This window comes from Terrapene carolina, unplaced genomic scaffold (genome assembly GCF_002925995.2).
Source record: "Terrapene carolina triunguis isolate 2854851 unplaced genomic scaffold, T_m_triunguis-2.0 Scaffold23, whole genome shotgun sequence".
NCBI lineage: Eukaryota > Metazoa > Chordata > Testudines > Emydidae > Terrapene > Terrapene triunguis.
This window is the reverse complement of record NW_020664374.1, coordinates 29582487-29589034: the sequence shown is the minus strand read 5'-3', so window position 1 is coordinate 29589034 and position 6548 is coordinate 29582487. Positions and strand designations below refer to the sequence as shown.

The 6548-nt window shown below is 40.2% G+C and overlaps 1 protein-coding gene across 1 annotated transcript in view; it reads left to right on the top strand.

The window, feature by feature from the left end:
- Positions 1-6548, top strand: part of LOC113406192 (cilia- and flagella-associated protein 47-like) — a 691445-nt gene that overhangs the window by 617641 nt on the left and 67256 nt on the right. The gene's annotated exons all lie outside the window — the stretch shown is intronic.

Below are 6548 nucleotides of genomic sequence, written 5' to 3'. Positions count from 1 at the left end.
GTGCCACTCAAAATCGGCTCGTGTGCCATGTTTGGCACGCGTGCCATAGGTTGCCGACCCCTGATCTAGAGCCTTGTCCTGTCTTTGAAAAGAGATGGGGACTTGTCACCAAAAGCAAGAAAATCCCTACTACATACTGGACCTAACAAATATCCCAATAGTCATAACAGTAAGCATGTGTCTGGGGGTGCGTATAGATGGACTTGTAAACCAGGCAGAGATGCTTATTCTTTTTGCACTAATCACCAGTCTCAGGTCTGAGGCTGGCTTCCCATTTACTGTCCAGTGAATAATTAGCTAACTTAGGCTTCTTTTGTATTCATGTGCAGTACAGCATTAACTGATTAAAAAGGCGTGGCTCGCATAAACCCTGCCATGAGTAGTAAGTGTGTGTATGCTGGATGTGGAGGGAGACAGCTCTGTGGGGGTTGTCCTGTTTATATGCCACATTCCCCACCACTGGGCCCATTATCTGCAATAATGTGAGCTGAGTAGAGGCAATAAGATTTAACAAAAGATGACTGCTGCTCACTTGTTTCATCAGCCCAGGATATGATACAAGTTAATTTCCTCTGGGACATGCCATCTTTTCATACTACTCTCATAGTAACAGAGAGAGAAGGGGAGGGGGAGGATGTTGTAAGTTCCTGGAGAGAGAGAGAGTCTGCACTGGCTACAGTTCTTGTTTTCTGCACCTATTGGGCACCTGCATCAGAAAAAATTTCCCTTACACTTAACAATATTCACTAAATCCTTAAGCTCTGCATGAATAGCCTGACAAACAGGGCCAAATCCAACCTCTGTGCAAGTGGATGCAACTTCAACTGAAGTCAATGGGAGTTGTGCTTGCTTGTGCCAGGGCTGAATTTGACCCACTGTGTTGATGCTCAACTCTTCAAATATCACCTTTAGCAATTCCCAAATTGTAGTCACAGTGGATGAAATTGTAAGTTTTTACCCAATTATTTACCTTTTTACAATAGTATTATATTCCTTACACATCAGACAGAAATTCTGCTTTTAGATAAACGCACATGAAAGTTACAGAGTGTGAGCCTAGGAGTGGAGTTTGATCTTAAGAAGCTGAATTTTCTATGGGAGCTCAATCTGACTTCTCAGTTTGCACCTGCAGTGTTATACAGTATTTGCAATTAGTTGAAGATGCAAATGTTAGAATTTAGACATCTCCCCAACTTTACAGATGTAAAAGCAGGTATGACTACAAATCAGGGGATGTTATCTTTGAATCCACAAATGATTGTGCCCTGAAAATTGCACCTAGACTTGATTGTGGATACAAAACTATAGAGGCCTTTTATGAAAAATTCATCCTAAAAATGTTGTATGAATAAGTAAACAAGGTCTGCTCAGGAGAGGAGTGGGGTTGTAAAGCGGCTTTAACCTACCTTTACACTGGGAGGAGGGACAACCCAATCCCCCCCCCCCCACACACACACACACAACCCCACACTCACAGCCCCTGCATTGGGGAAGCCAAGATGGATCCACCCCAGGTTCCACTCTAAGGGCCAATCAATTTAACTTTTTGGTTGATTTGTACCACGGGAGCCGGGCCCAGACCTTGTCCTGTGAATTTTTCTGTTGTACAGTAACACTGTTTTACAGAAAGACCCGTGCTAGGTAACTTTATTGCAATTCATTGTGAAATCTGCAAGAGTTTGCCCTAAAAATGTCTAATTTCCTTCCTTCTGGGTTGGTTTATTGTGCGAATATTGGACAGCAGAACTGAATATCTGAGGTCACTGACTCCAGACTTTTTAATAGTCTGTCTTTTGTGTAATATCTATGAAACCTGGAGGAGATGGAGGGTGAATAATACATACTTTATCTAGTACTGCACAGTTAAGGATAACCAACACTGTTGTGTGGACAGTAGGCTCTGCAGATTAGCTTCCTTGTGTTCACATTTTACAAAACAATAGAATTAAGTCAAGAAAAATATGCTCTGTAATTCCCAGCATATAATCTTGTCTCTCTTTAGAGTTGTAAATATTATCACATAACCTTATTTGACCCTGAAATAGCTGTTGTATATCAAAGAATAAAGATATATTTCTAAACAATAGAATAACGTGGCCGTAGTGTTTATAATTGTATCATATATGAACAGTAGTCATTTTAAACATTACTACATCTAATTCCCCAATACTATGGCATTTAAATTGAAATGAATAATGTGCCTTCAGCAAATGAGACAACATTCTGAAACACTTGCAGATTCCTGATGTGCATGTTTTGTGCACAACCATAATATTTCATACTTATTAACACTAGCTTCTGCATGTATTGCAAGACATTGATTTGGGACATTACATCTTTTCAGACAAGGAGTATGGTAATGAAATGCTTTGACAACAAGGATCATTTATGGCTCTGGCAGTTTTCAGAATGCTGTCAATGACATTATAATGTCATTATTCCTAGATGAATTTGATACCTGTCGAGGAATCAAATTTAATAGTACTATTATATGTTCTGCAGACTACCAGTAATAGCATAAATAAAAGTGTAAAGCTCTAAGATAACAGCTCGCCAAGCTGTTTTTCATTTTTTTTCCTTCTGAAACAGTGATCCATCAGAGTATGTATGTGATGTGTAGTAAGCAATTTTTATATCCAAAGATAGATGATGATAATTACAGGCAGAGCAGATTTAAACAGCTACTACTGTGTTTCAGTATTTAAATAATTTGGACAAGAATAAACCCTTGAGATGTGAAAATTTTCGAGCAGCTCGCAGACCTTCAAAGAATTATGAGTCTAGCCCATTCAGCATGATTTTGATTTAAATAGAAAATTATTGTAATTCATTTAAAAAAGAGGGGATAGCTTAACACTGTACAGTTGTAATGATATTACATGGCATTCAAAAGTCCCGCAGATTCAATGCCATAATGATCCTACAGTTAAAAGGTTACTATTTACAGTACAGTACCAAATATAGGATTTCAGTCAGATAAACCCTGTTTAATATATTGAAAACTAAAGTACAGATAGTTGGTATTGTCTGATGTTTTTAAATCCACTGTAAATAAAATACAGCTTATTTTAAGGAACTACTACTGGATAGGCCCTTAGGGCCAGATTTTTAAAGAAATATAGATACCTTTAAAAGCCTGGCTCTTAGTCCTTTATGGGGATTATTATGTAATATGCTTTGTTATTTTAATAAGTAACCATCAAAATGCTTAATTCTGAAAAGCAGAGATGGTATGTGCCCAGTAGCTACTTCTCTTCAATGTTTTTTTGCCTATGAAATGAATGTTAATAGTGTAATTGTTGCAATGAATGTGATACCCATGACAGATCAGTGATCTGATGTGATGTTAACAGCCTAACTCCTACAATATATATAGTCTTCCCATAATATTGTGTTATACTAAAAAAAAAAAAAAACCTGCTACTGAAGCTAACTATCCTATACTATAAGATCTTCTAAAGTTCCTTATGAGTATCATCTTAGCTAACCCTGCTCCAGTGTAGGAAGTCATGGGTTGTGGAATATCAGATGTGGGAACTTTGAAGCAAAGCAGTGTGCTTGGTGTGGTCATTGGCACTCAAATACCCACCAAGATGTTTCAGTTCACAATATTTTAATTGGAGTGCTGAGGTGCAGGATCTGGGAACAAATCAGAAATATTGTGTGTATTTTGGCATACCCTTTCATTTTTCCTGTGTGCTTCATAATTGTCTTCATGACAAGTATAAAATTAAATCAACACTATTCTTTGCTTAGTTCTTGTGCTCTTCATTTTCCCCCCTCAAAAAACAAATTTGTTGCATCTGACAGATCTTGGACTGGCAGTACTGGAAGGAGTTGCAGACTACTCTTAATCCTCAGAAAAAAAAAAAGAAAAAAAAGCACAAACAATGTCAGTGCAAGTTTTACAGTGATCAGTCCTTGAGCTTTCTATTAAGTCTGTCAACTTTGGGTATTATTTTCTGTGAAACACACACTTCTCCACTAGGTATTGTTAGGAACCCAGCCATAGGTGGGCTTGCCTAGTGGTCAGAGCAGGAGTCAGGTCTAGTGGGTACAGCAGGTGTCCAGCTTGGGGAAATAAGTCTGGGGTCGAGCCACAGTTGGAGCCAGGGTCAGATACCAAATGCCAGAGTCAGTCAGAAGTTGGAACCAGGGTTCAGAGCCAGCGCTGGTGACTGATGGTTGAAGGTGAGGCACAGAGCAGGAGCACAGTGGGAATCAGGAACATAGACAAGATTGAGGAAGGAGCCAGGAATGGAGCAGGAAAAAGGAGCAGAGTTGAGTGCAGGGTAGAGAATGCAGGGAAAAGCAGAGTCCAATGTAGCAGCAACCAGGAATCAACTAGTTGCCTGGAAAACTTCTTGTGCCTCCATCTGCTTGCAAACACAGCCTGGGAATTATAGGATAACTTGTCACAGGGGTTGAAAGTTTGTAACAGACTTTCCTAAACATCATGGGTTATTCACAACTCCCCCTATAACTGCCAAGAAGTGGCCTTTGTGTCCCTTGCAAACCAGGGCCACAGGCCCCTCAATTTTGGGAAGGACCTCAGGTGACTTCCATGGCCGTGGGGAACAGTGCTGTTCAGATATCAACAAGCTCCCCTGTTCACTGCATCAGAGCTGCCTACTTTGCGGAGCAACCAGATGACCTCTGGGTAAATGGAGAGACACTAATAGCATCTACTTAATTAAGTATGATTTTTCAGTCATCCTAATCCAGGTTATAACGCTGACTCACTCTGTGGCCTTCATCAAGGCACTTAATTTGTGTTTCTCTATTTATAAAACAGGCATAAAGGTACTTACATTTTGTACAAAGGTATTATGGCAATTAGTTAATGTTTGAAAATAACTAAGTACTAAAATTCACCAGGATGCTCCAGTGACTGGGGGAGCATGACAGTCATCAGTCCACCAGCTTAGACAATTGCCAATGCCATTAATAAAAATAATAGTAATAAAGTACATGTACAAATGAGCAGCAAGGACTCGCATGTGCTGGGCACTCTGAAACATACAATAAAGGACAGTCCTTGCCCCAAAGAACTTACATGTTGGCAACTATACACTGACTCTACCAAAAGCAACTGGGTGCTTTGCTTCTCACACAGGAGACTGGTAGGATAATGAAGATCCCCTCCATCCCCACCCACATACACACACCATTAAAAAATAAAATTAGTTCACTAAGACTGTGTGTATCCTAACAAATCACCTGGTTGGTCTTATCATAGTATACAACAGACAGTTACATTGGGGAGTAAAAAATATGTCTCAGTGTTACCCCAAAATGTGGACCCAAGGCACTCCAATACTGGCCTACCTATAATTATAAATTGATTGTTAATTTATTCTGCCCAAATGGGGAGAAAGGTGGTGACCCGCCCTAAAGAAATTGCCAGGGTATTACCAGGAGGTTTGACTCCGATCTGCAAAAGAGTCTCCAGAGCAGGCTAATCCTGCTAACCCTTGAAAGGACACGGATACAGCCCTCCACTCAGAGGTTTGTCATACAAGTAGTAGTTCTTCAAAAACAGTCTTATTTATTGAGAGAAAATTCAGTGATTGACGTATATTCAGTAAAGCAAGCAAGAAAGCAGTACAGAATACACCAGGCAGTAAGGCACAATTACATTATACTTAGAGATTATACATTCAATTGACACAGAAGACTACACAAACTATAAGATAAATACAATGTTGCAGTATTAGTACACACTGACCTTTTCATACATATGCATAAGGCCTCCAATATAATAACATTAGACTTATTACAATGTAACATACAAATACCCAATGTGTATGTATAAAACAGCACTACAATATAGCTTTAAAGAAACATTGAACAATTAAAAATTACCATTCTCTGAGAGGTGGCTGGGCGCTCACAGGATGGGGGTGGGTTAGATCACACTCAGAAGAAGGCATCCAGCTTTATGGACAGACACAGACAGTCCTTTAAAACAGACAAGAAATCAGACTTACACTTCTTCATCAATTCCTCTGTTTCATCTCAGGTCCTTCTCCTCTTTCTCTGCTCTGATCTTTCCCTTCTGTAACTGCTGCCTGGTTGCCTTCTCTGCTGTTCTCGATCTTCTCTTATTGTTCTTCTTCTCCTCTCCACCATTTTGTATTTATAGCTCCAAACTATCATCATTAATAGTTTATCTAAAGCATCTAGCCTAAAACTAACTACTAAATTATGCAAACCAAAGTATCATGATACTGTCACCATTTTTGTTAAGCTGATCGAGGGAAGTGAATTTTATGGCCATTTAAACCCCATCCCGAGGCTTTTCTTTGCAGGGAGATGCAGTCATAAGCCTCTGTCCTGGGTGTTGCCAGTTGTGACAAAGGATTAGAGCAGTTAAAAAAAAAAAAAAAACCTCTTGTATGCAGGGCCGCCCACAGGGGGGACAAGTGGGGCAATTTGCCCCAGGCCCCGCGAGCCCTGGCCCTGCGGCGGTCCGGTTCTTCAGCAGCAGGGGGCTCTTCAGTGCTGCCGAAGACGCAGAGCGACTGAAGGCCCCCCCCCCCCGCCGC